Genomic DNA, 12,446 nt, shown 5'->3' with positions numbered 1-12,446 from the left:
CAAGCCTGTCCATATGACTTTGATACAAGGGAAGGTTATGAAACAGATCATCTTGAGTGAGATCACACGGCTTGTACAGGACAATCAGGGGATGAGGCCCACACAGCATGGGTTTAGGAAAGGGAGATCCTGCTTGACCAACCTGATCTACTTTTATGACCAGGTGACCTGCCTAGTGGATGAGGGAAAGGCTGTGGATGTAGTCTACCTGGAGTTCAGTAAAGCCTTTGATACTGTTTCCCACAGCATTCTCCTGGAGGAGCTGGCAGCCCATGGCTTGGACAGGTGCACTCTCCACTGGGTGAAAACCTGACCAGACGGCCAGGCCCAGAGAGTGGTGGTGAATGGCGCAGCATCCTGTTAGTGGGCAGTCACAAGTGGGATTCCCCAAGGCTCAGTGTTGGGGTCAGCCATGTTTAATATATTTATCAAATATCTGTCCCTTACACCATTCCACCAGTGATAAGGCTGGTTGTGCATAAGGATTTGGGAGGAGACACAGCTAGGACAGCTGATCCCACCTGATAGAAGGGATATTCAATACCATATGGCATCATCTTCAGAAGAAGGAAGGGGAAACTTTGCATTTGTCTTCGCAAGTAACTGTTAGCTGTAATGGGGCCCTGTTCTTCTGGATATGACTGCACACCTGCCTTCCCATGGGATGAGGTGAATCTATTCCTTGTCTTGCTCTGCTTGTGTATGTAGCTTTTGCTTTCCCTATTAAACTGCCTTTATCTCAACCCACAAGTTTTCTAGCTTTTACCATTCTGATTCTCTTCTCGATCCCACTGGTGGGGGATTGGCTGAGTACTTGCATGGGGCTTGGTTGCTGGCTGAGGTTAAACCACAACACTTAGTTAGTCATGATTATTTTTATTATTCATTAAATTACATTGAACATATGTGTAATTTTGGACCCCACCAGTTGAGATATTATACTGATAATAAGAAGTTAACTTTTTCTCTTTAACCAGGACTTATCAAAATTAAACAAATTTCAAATCTAAATAGTCCACAGAAGCAAATCAGTTGACAATGTGAACAAGAAAAGAGACGGAGAGACCTTCTCTTGTATTTATTTAAAGTTCATAACCAATTTTTCAAAATACAACATTCTGACAATATTAAGTCTAGAACTAGCATTAAATTTTACATAAAAATTATCTCTGGGGGAGAACAAAAACTCTAATTCTTCCTATCTAGGGTTAAATAATTAGACAAATAACTCCCTCCTATGGGCATGCCAGGAACATGCATATATATATAAAAAATACATAGGATTTACTCATCTTTCAGAACTTTTAACTTCAAATTCATATTCAATGTGAAACAATATAAATTGGCTTGTACAGGTTCAGTATTTTTGTTTTTACTGCCCTTTTTCAACACACTTCAAAGTAAACTAACCTTACCATTAAAACAGAAGTTAGATGGAAACATGGTGCTTATGCTATCACAAGGAGTAAAGTTAAACAGAAAAAACAATACTGTTCTTATTTCACATGCTCTCTGGATTATTTAACACCCACAAAATAAAACCAAGTTGGAATAAAAACAACTAAAAACAAACTATGTATTCCCTCTTTACAGGTTGCCACTCTTTGCCAGGACAAGCAATAGATTTTTAAGTGCTAATAAATTGAAAGGGAACACTTATTCTTTGTTGACTAATGGAAAAAAGTATTGGATGGGACATTAAATGAAAGGCCTACCAGATCCTTTGATTTATCATTCATTGAAGAAACATAGTTCTTTGTTATTCTTCTGACACAAACTGCTGAAGGTGATTGAAATCAGTGTGGTTTAGAATCCTCATCATGCAATTCAGCCTGCATTTAAGGAGTAATTGAATGGTTCCTTTATTAAACTTATATCTGGCTACTTAACTATTTGGCTTACGTGAGCTCATTCAGACAAAGCATAACTAGCAAAATTGATTTTCTCTCCAAGTTTTCAAACCCAAATAAATACAATTTTCTCTAATGCAGATTTTTTTGTAAGAGAAATGCCAATAATTTGCACCTCAGTGTACACAGGACATCAGTGAAACAACCAGTGAGGCATTCCACACGCTGTTTGTCTCTCAACAAAATACGTATTTTCCTCTTTCTTTGAGTAATAGAATCATTAGCAAAGAAAGTCATGGCAGTGAAGAAAAATATTTGAAACATTGAATTATTTTTAGGGCCCTGAGCAGACTATCAGACTGCAACCTTAATCCACCTGGGCTATGGCTGCTTGTGCTCAAGGCCAGCTTTGCTAATGGTGCAGCTGGGCCACCATGAATCATACTGCTGAGAGCAGTCACTGTGAGGAAGCTGAGTTGGGCACCTTTGTCCTATGCCTTGGGTGCCAAGCACTTTCCCTTGACCCTGGCTGGAGATCTGCTTATCTTTATACCTAAGGAAAAACTACATTCTATGGAGATGTTTGTCTCATTTGTTCACCTAGCAAAATATTTAAAAACAAGCTCCTAAACCAATACACAATCTACCAACGGAGTTCACTTAGTCAGATTGTACTGCAAACAGCATATTAGTTAATGCAGGGAAAAAAATCAGTTAAAATTTAAAGTGAGTCTATTCTGAGATTCATATAACTCTCTCATTTTTAATTCAATTCATGTGACTTCTTAAGATCTAAATTCCACTTTTTTCTAGTATTGAAATTAGTGAGATGGCTCAAAGAACCACATTAAAATGCTATTTCCATAAGAAGAGATACCAAATCAGTCCAATTTCTTGTGAAATTATTTAACAGTAAGTAGAGTCCCAGATGAAAAACTAGCTTTTTTTTAAACTTTCAATTTAACAAGAACTTTTGTGACTGAAAAATTTTCCCATGATGGATTAACCCTTGTCAGAAACTCTCTTATGCTTACAAGATACTATTACTGAAAAAATAGATAGACCAGTTGTTGCTTGAACTCCTTAATTTGATTCTATCAAAGCAGGTAATTGACTTCCTAAATTAAATCAATAAACAATTAAGATCCTTTTCAGTGGTGTACCCAACAAGAAATCTATGCCAAAGTGCAACCATATGGAAATCAATCGAGCTCCTCTTTTTTTTTTTTTGATTATTATATCTTCCTGAATTTAGTTGACATGCAGATTTGAACCTTAAACTGCTTAGGAATTCCAAAAAATGGAATTATTATGTTAGTAGATTTGCAGTTCAATACTATTTTTTTCCAGGTAACATGAATTTTCTTTCATTTACAATTTTTAAAAAATATTGAAATTTAGAAAAGAAAGCATCACAGCTCTTTATAAATTAAACCAGAATAAATATGGTACCTTCTGCTTCTTTTTGTTTGTTTATTTTCAGTCCTGTCTTAAACAACACAGGAGTTTTAAAATTTAATAAAAATATTTTACTCTGAGGAAACATCCACCCCCCACTTTTTATCTAACAAATCTCAATATCTTACAATTTCAAGCATTACATTACTGAGTTCTTCACTCTTTTTTACTGTCTTATTATGAAGCAGAGTGAGTACTTCTGTCTTCTTTAAAAAATTGCAGTCTTACATCTAATGTGTTCTAACTGCTTTATTCAGAAAATTTTTGATGTCTTAGGTAACTCTAAGTATGTTCTCACTTTCAATAATAACTGTAAATCCCTCTTTCTGATTGATCATGATCAGAGCAAAATTTTTAAGTTGCACATAGGAATTCAGTAATGAATGTCTGATGAGAATTAGTAGTATTGAAAATGTTTTGAAATCTCCAATATTGAATTTGATTTAGGTAGAAGTTTCAATGGTCCTTTCTAAGAATTAACAGTTTTGTATTTTGATATGTTCTTGGCAGTCTAGAAATATCTTATTTAAATGAAAGTAATTTATGCTTCTTTTACTTCATTTTGAGTAGGCAAATGAGGATCATTTCAAGCACTTGTTAAAATTTCTTACAAAAAAACTTAAGCATATGTATCAAACCAAGCTTGTGAATGTTTTCCTTGACTACAGATTTCAATAATAAGTGCATGCTTAAACATTTAGGTGAATCAGGACTGAATTTTTGTTAAAACTTTGACACAAGTATGAACCTTGGAAGAAAATATCATATCATAATCCAACAACTGAATGTAGTAGTGGACATGAGTGATTTTCAGAAGAACTTTTAGCTCCTCTTATTTTACTTGAAACTGTATGTTCCACAACCCTCTGAAAAATCAGGTAATACTAGGGGATGAAATTATTTCTACTGGATAATACTACATCAAATACTTAATAAAAAATAATTTCTCAGAGGTCAAGATTGGGACCAGTGGCTGTTCAACATCTATGTTGGCAACACAGACACTGTGATCGAGTGCACCCTCAACAAGTTTTCTGGTAACACCGAGCTGTGTGGTGAGTTTGACACACTGGATGGAAGGGATACCATCCAGAAGGACCTTGACAGGCTTGGGATGTGGACCTGTATTAACCTCATGAATTTCAACAAGACCAAGTGCAAGGTCCAGCATCTGATTTGGGGAAATCCGAAGCGCAAATACAGGCTGGGTAGAGAATGGACTGAGAGCAGCCCTGCCAAGAAGGACTTGGTGCTGTGGGCTGACAAGAAGCTCAGTGTGACATGGCATTGTGCTCTTGCAGCCCAGAAGGCCAACTGTATCCTGAGCTGCTTCAAAAGCAGAATGGCCAGCAGGTCAAGGAAGGTGATTCTCCATGTCTATTCTGCTCTCATGAGATCTCATATCTACTGCAGACAGCCCTGGGATCCCCACCATAAGAAGCATGTGGACCTGCTGGAGCGAGTGCAGAGAAGCTCAATGATGATGATTGGAGGAATGGAGCACCTCTCCTATGAGGAGAAATTGAGACAGTTGGTATTGCTCAGCCTGGAGAAGAGAAAGCTCTGTGGAGACCTTACAGCACCTTTCAGTACCTAAAGGGTGACCTACAAGAGAACTGGAATTTTTACAAGGGCATGTCGTGATGGGACAAGGGTTAATGTCTTTAAAGACAGTAGGTTTAGATCAGATATAAGGAAGAAATTGTTGCTGTGAGGGTGGTGAGGCACTGGAACAAGTTGCCCAGAAAAGTTGTGGATGCCCCATTCCTGGCAGTGTTCAAGGCCAGGTTTAATGGGGCTTCAAACAACCTGGTGTAGCAGAAGGTGTCTCTGCCCATGGTGGTGGAGGGTTAGGACTGGACGGTCGTTAATGTCCTTTTCAATCATCCCGTGATCCTATGAAATGATATGTACAAAAAAAGATGTGATTATTTTAAAGCATCCCAAAATTTCTTCTCACAGTAATGTGAAGAACTTTTTCTAAAATGATTTTAAAGTGATATTTAAGAGAAGGAAGAAGGGTGAATTCCCTCTCTGAGGGAGGTAGGTATAGCCATATCGCTAGCCAGATACACAAACACTAGCAGTTCTCGAGCAAATCTGTCAAATGGCCACTAGTATAGTTTCGTGCTTGAACAGTTTGGCAAAGTAAAAAAGCAAGTACTGTGACCTTCCTGTCGTTTGTGCATGGAGGATTATTTCTGCTGAATATGGCTGAAAATAGTCAGGGTACAAAAATGTAGAGCATAGGTATCTGATCTCATTTCATCATGATGGTACAAGTAGTGAATCGTATGAAGATTACACTTTGATTTTAATTTAAATGGATTTTACTGGTAAATTGGATTTTGTCATGCTTCATAAGAATATATTTCATAAAGCGAGATGAATTGCCTACCTTTACAAATTGATATGGATCAGAAGAGAAACTTCATTTCATGCAACCTTTGAAATACCCATGCAGAAATGTAAAATTTACTCTTGCAAGTCATCTGTGGTCTAACGCATTAAGAATTATTTTTATTTAACCAGATGCAAAAGTCTTCTTTATATTTACCATATTTTGTTTTATTTCCATCTCCAATATCAGGCAGTACTTTAAATATAATTTCTTTACATTTCTAAAATATTAACATTAATTTTTTAATTCCACACATTCTACATATGCCTCAATTTCCTGCTTTAATCCTATGCCTCATTTGATCTAAAGTTTTTCAAAGTAATTTCAATTATCTCTTCACTCATGGGATACTGAGTGTAAACTTTTTAAAAAATGTAACTTGGCTTTTCTGGAAATTTCAACAAAGCAGAATATGCTTTCTTCATTCTACACTTCTCATAGGATTCTGCATATGGTTTTCTACATTGCTTCACTCACACCATAAAACTTACATTTTATGGTATGCAAGTAAACATATTCTAAAATTATACAGCCACTTAAGTCTATTAATTACATAAGAATAAAACATAGATAAGAACACCTAAAGAAGTCATTTCGTTTCACGGAACCACAGAATATGCTGAGTTGGAAGGGACCCACAAGGACCACTGAGTCCAACTCCTGGCCTAGCAGAGGACCATCCCCAAGAGTCACACCATGTGCCTGGGAGTATAGTCCAAACATTTCTTGAACTCTGTCAGGCTTGGTGCTGTGACAACTTCCCTAGGGAGCCTGTTCCAGTGCCCAGCCACCCTTTGGGTGAAAAACCTTCTCCTGATATCCAACCTAAACTTCCCCTGGCACAACTTCATGTCATTTTTGCTTAAATAAGTATTTTCTTATAGCCTAGGGAATACTATTTGTGTTTAAGTTCTCCATAGTATTAATATATTTTAGTATATTTTACTATTTTATACTATATTTAGTCAGTATATTAATATTTCATGCTATTAAAAATACATTAACATATCTACTTGTAAATCATTTACGGACAAAAGTATGATAATACTCTCACATATGTTAGTCTAAAACTATACATCTAGAAAATATCAAACAAAAATATGCTTCAAAAAGCCCAAACTTCAATGTTGTCAAGGTATATTTTAAAAAAAACTACAAAACCACAAAAACCAGATATTACAGGTAGTTACTCCTATTGGTAAGGAAAAAAAATACTGACAATCATTTGATATACTAAAAAGATTATCTTTTATACATTAACTGATATGTCTTAAAATATATCTATTGTGTCAGTTAGTCGCTAAATATCCTGGTCCTGTAATATGATGTAATGAGGTATCTGCAAGGAGAGTGAGATGTTGATGATGGTAAAGGTCAGTTCCAAGCTGAGGCCAGATCTCATTCTTGCCAAGATCAGAGGCAGAGCCAGAGTAGAGTTTGGGATCAGCTTGGGGTTTGGTGATCCACAAAGTTTTTAAGTTCAGGCAGATGGCTGGGTGGAGGTAATTGTAAAAGCTGCATGTGTTTGGGTGGTTTTACCTACATATTTTTCAACGTTTTTCTGTAACAGATAGTCATGTTTTAGCTGTGTTCACATACTCTAACCCAAAATTGCTTTTTCTCTTGCCCCACACCAGATAACCAAAGCATTTTAGAAAGATCAAATTGTACAAACAAAGCAGTCAAACAAATAATGAATTTTTGCTCACAAACTTAAGGTGTATTTTTCTGACATCAAGCCTGTCCTACATTGATAAGGGTCTTGTAACATTGCTATGGAGTAAAGCAGTGTATCTTATGTGAAGAAATTTTAATAAATGTCAGTCAGTTTTATCTGATTATTATATCTGTTTCCAAAGAGATTAAAGTTAATATTTACTTTCCTTTAAAGAGAAAAATGAAAATGTATTCTTCTTTCAGAGACCACACAGAGCTACATTTGTGGTCAACAAAAATATTGTGAGTGTTGTTGCCTAGCAACCTTCATGTCAGGAAAATTATATTCCTGAGCTCGGTTTACACTGTAATATATGATTCTAGGATACCTATAAAATGTTAAAATTGACAACATTGCTTCTATAAAATTAATTCAGCATCCTATAACATATAGATGACAATTTTGATTCTTACTAAGAGTATTATTTCTTTACTGAAAAAAGGTAAGACATGTAAATACTAATTAGTGTACAAAAAAATGCAAATAATCACATCACTAGTCACTAGGGAAAATGCACTCAAGTCCATCATTAACATTGAGTTCTTATTCATTCCAAAAATTGTGCCATGGTGTTTGAGATTTTTTTTTAATTAATGGCAAGTACTACTGTCTTAAAGAAAGACCTTATTTTATCAAAGCATAAGTATATGAGCATGTGGAAAAAAAATGTATATATCTCAGTAATGTTGATGTTATTTATTGGATGAATGTGCCTCATTTTGCCTGAGTAGGAATTATTCTACTCAGCTTCATACATTCATAGGATGGCTCCACTAGAAGGTTGATTATGCTCACTCTGTGTGAAGGCTTGTTCAATCTTCTATTTCATTTCAGATAAAAATAATTAGGATAGAAACTGTCTATATTTTGAAGAATCTTGGTACAGAGACTGGCACAAAAGTTGACTTGATTATACTCAAGTATAATCAACATATAAAGACCCCTTAAGCAAGTTGAACACTGCAATGAATATCCTACTCAACACAAATCAACAATACTCAAGCAATGCTTTCTATTTATCACATTATTCTATCATAATTAAAAAATATATAACTACCAAAACACTTTCTCTGTTACTAAAGGTCATGTCAATTGAGGTTTAAAACAGATCTATAAAATACTTAGTGTAGTGCTCTCTGTGAGAGAATATTTTGAATTGAACCTACAACTGCTTTGTGCGTGAGAAACCATTAAGTAATAATAATAATAATTCTGAAGATTTATCTGAATTATATTTCTTTCTACGTAACAGGCTTACAAAACACATTTTGTGGTCACATTAGAATGAAGATATTTGGATTGCATTTAGTTAAACTAATAATTTACATATGCAAAGCTAGATGAAATTTGTCACTTCCTCTGAATCACTTTGTCATCCCTTTATAGAGATTGAATGAGACAAGTAATATGACCTTAGACTTGCTAAATAGATCAGCGTAGCAACAAGATAGTTATTCTGGTTAACACCAAGAGCTGTTTTGTGATTTGTCAGAAAGGAATCAGTGTTTCTTTTATGACTAGTTGTAGCAAAAGAACAGCAGGAGATAGACTTTACATTTTTCTATTTACTTTCTGTAAATCCAGTTGAACATCAGTATTTAATGCCACATCTTCTACATTTATAAAACTATATCATAGCCAAAGCTATGAAATAATCTCTATTTTAATTTTCTTCTTTTGATAGCATCACTCATTTCTTTCTAATAACATTAACTGAGACTCCACTTAGCTCAGCTATTTAAAATATAGGAACTGCTATAATCAAATCCATTTAGATTCCTCTATAATCTAGGCATAAACCTTTAAAAAAGAATCATTTAACGTAGCTTTTCCTACTTTAGATTGTTCTTTTAGGCTGCAATAAGTCATTGCATGCCTGTATATTTCCCCTGGCTATAAAGAGAGCAAAGAAGACTAGCTCAAACTAGGTACAACAAAATGTCTTATTTTATCTCAGGTAGGAATTACAATTATTCTACAACTATGTTACATATGCAAGCAAGGATTATAAGCAATACATATTTTAATTAGTATGTATGACTGAAAAAATTTATTTTGTTAATTAGTGAGAAGCCATTGGCATTTATTAACTTGCCTATCATACAAATTTCTTTCAATTCTCATTTTCCCCATCAAACCCATCTCCTTGGGTAATTTTTAATTTGAAAAAATAATATATTTTTCATCCAGAGCCTCTCATTTCCATTGGTGGAACTCTAATTGGTGCTTCTAAGAAATATCTGATATTCTGGTCTCTCTGTAGCTGATGTTGAAATAACAAACATACAGAGGCTCTGCTTCTTGTAAAAACAAAATCTGATGGTAGGAAGTAGGAACACCAGAAAACAAATTTCAGAACATTAAAACTTAAGGGGAATGGGTTCAGATGTCTGACCAGGCTCGACTAACCATTCTAGGACTGCCAGACCTGCCAAGAAGAACCTGGGTAGGATCCAGTTGCTAACTATTCCTAAAATGGTCAGGGATTTTCAGTAGCTACTTCTTTTTAGTCTCTGAAGAGTCTCTTTACAGATTTCTCTACAGATTTCTGATAAGCTTTAGGTCTTAGATGATACCTCACACAGATGATAAAAGCAGGAGGAAACTCTATTTTTTAATAATATGTATAGATGTTACCTGCTTCTTAAATTTTGAAAATCCACCACAGCCAAGAGTTAAATTCAACTTAGACACAGTTCGGGATCCATTCCATCTCACTGAATTCTTGCTACACTGAAAAACAAGAAGGTAAACTTGTGCTTAATAAACAAATTATAAGATGCAGAAGAAAATAATTTAATTTTTTAAAATTATTTTAATTTTTTAATTTGGTGGGGAATTGGAGGTTTTTAGATGGGATTTTTAGGGGTTTCATTTTTTTTTTTTTAAGAAAGGATGAAAGATATCATGTCACCAGATAACAAAATCAGAGAAATAAAATTATTCACTGCAGCTCCCTACCATACTTTGAGATAAAACATACAGAGGGAATTCTCTCCATTTTCCAAAATACAAGTTCAGTTTCAAAAGCTTGCCCATCATCAGGGAAGAGTTGTTCCCAATGACTGTAAATAACCCTTCCTTCTTGGCAGTTCTGCTGCTGCAGTAATAGTGCCAGAAGATATAGGCCTCAAGGTATCTACGGTACAGAACCAGTGAAATGTTTCACTGTGAATAATGTATTTTGGCAGATGTTTGATCTTATCTTTTAAGAGTAAAACTGAAACTAGACTTCCACAGAGTTCAGACATTTCATCTTTTTGAAAAGGTTCCTTTGACAAGGTAATAGATACCTAACTATCCTGTGTCTCCTTTTCTCTTACTACATCAAGATATTAAACTGTACAACTTTGACGAGCATGCCATTCCTTTAAAATATCACAAAAAATATTTCAAAATGTCTATTAAAATAGACTGTCTGCAAATATTACCTCTGTATTTTTGAGATCTCAGCTAGCTGTTCCATCAGGTTCTGTTTTTTATTTTGCAGCTGAAGAATCCCACTGATGCCTGAATTCAGGAGCAACACCTGAACCAATTAAGTATTCAGTAGGTACAAGACTGGAAGAGGTCATTGGAATTTGAATACATTCAACACACAATCTGATGATCTATTCATCAGCAAAAATAGCAATCACAGGAAAACATATCTGAAGTAAAAAAAAAATGGAAAAAGCAGAGACAGTACCTGGGAGGAAAAAAGGGAGATATTTGTAGAGATGTTCATGTTAACTGTATGTGGAAAGAAGAAAGAAATGAAGAAACACAACCAAAGAAAGATATTGGAGGGAAAAAAGGTTAAAAGGAAAAGTAGCTAGAGGTAGATTAAATTGGAAAAAAAATAATTTTTTATTAAACATGAAACTAAGGATAGAGGAAACTAATACACATTTAACAGTACTAAAACTTTGTGAAAGGAATAAACATAAATAAATAGTTATAGACAGTAAGTCATTTTTAATGAGAGGTGTTTGGGAAAGAGAAGGAAAAATAAATACTGTAAAAAAAAAAAAAAAGAAAAAAAAAGGAAGATGGTACCAAAAAGTTAAAATAAAATCCAGACTGGTGAAATAATTTTTAAAAATATAAACTAGTAATAACTTGAGATTCTTATTTTAGGGTTTTTTTTCTGTAGCTTTATGCTTTGTCTAAAAAGAAGTACTTTTTCAAAAATATCCCATTAATTTATGGTGTTTCTGGATCTTTATGGTGTTTCTGGATATGAATTCTGTTTGGAGTTGTGAAGTAATTTGAAAAGATTTGAGGAAATAGGAAAAAAAACACAACAGTAACTCTTATGAGACCAATTTAATATCTTGCAAATAAAATGAGGAGGATACATGTCTGATCTTTTTGTTTGCATACTTAAACTTTAAAGCTTTAGTTCATTTAAGTACCATTTTTTCCTTTCTTATTTCTACTCCTTTCTTCTGTAAATTATAATATATAGTGACATATTCTTTTTATGGTCAATCTAACGTCTCGTCAATTTAATATCTAGATGCAATATTAAATTTCTGTAAGAGGACTCTCATCTAGGTTAAAAATCCAAAATTTAGCTATCAAGATTTTAGCTATCTGTCTCTGAATCAACTGTTTAGTCTCATGCCACAGTAGGTGTTGTTGTAGACAGGTATTTCAACAAAACCAAATGAAGTGTTCATTAGATATTATGGTACTTGTTTTCTTGAGTAACACTGGCCCGTGCTAAGGCTAGGATTTCCAGAAAATGGCTAGACATCTACCTGCCAGTGGGAAGGAGGGAGGAAATTCCTATTTTGCTTTGCTTTTGCACGCACAACTTTGCTTTACCTATCAAACTGTTTTTATCTCAACCCACAAGTTTTCAGCTTTCCCCTTTCTGATTCTTCCCTCTATCCTGCTGGGGCAGAAGTGAGCGAGTGAGTGGGTGGGTGCTTAGGTGCTGGCTGGGGTCAACCCATCAGAATAAACAACTTAATAGAGCCTTTGGTTCATATTTTATATAATATTCTTTACTTTCAGGAGTTACAAAGGACTT

Source organism: Manacus candei, unplaced genomic scaffold (genome assembly GCF_025592945.1).
Source record: "Manacus candei isolate 608988 ecotype Guabito, Panama unplaced genomic scaffold, ASM2559294v1 h1tg000114l, whole genome shotgun sequence".
Taxonomy (NCBI): Eukaryota; Metazoa; Chordata; class Aves; order Passeriformes; family Pipridae; genus Manacus; species Manacus candei.
This window is presented reverse-complemented; position numbering follows the sequence as displayed.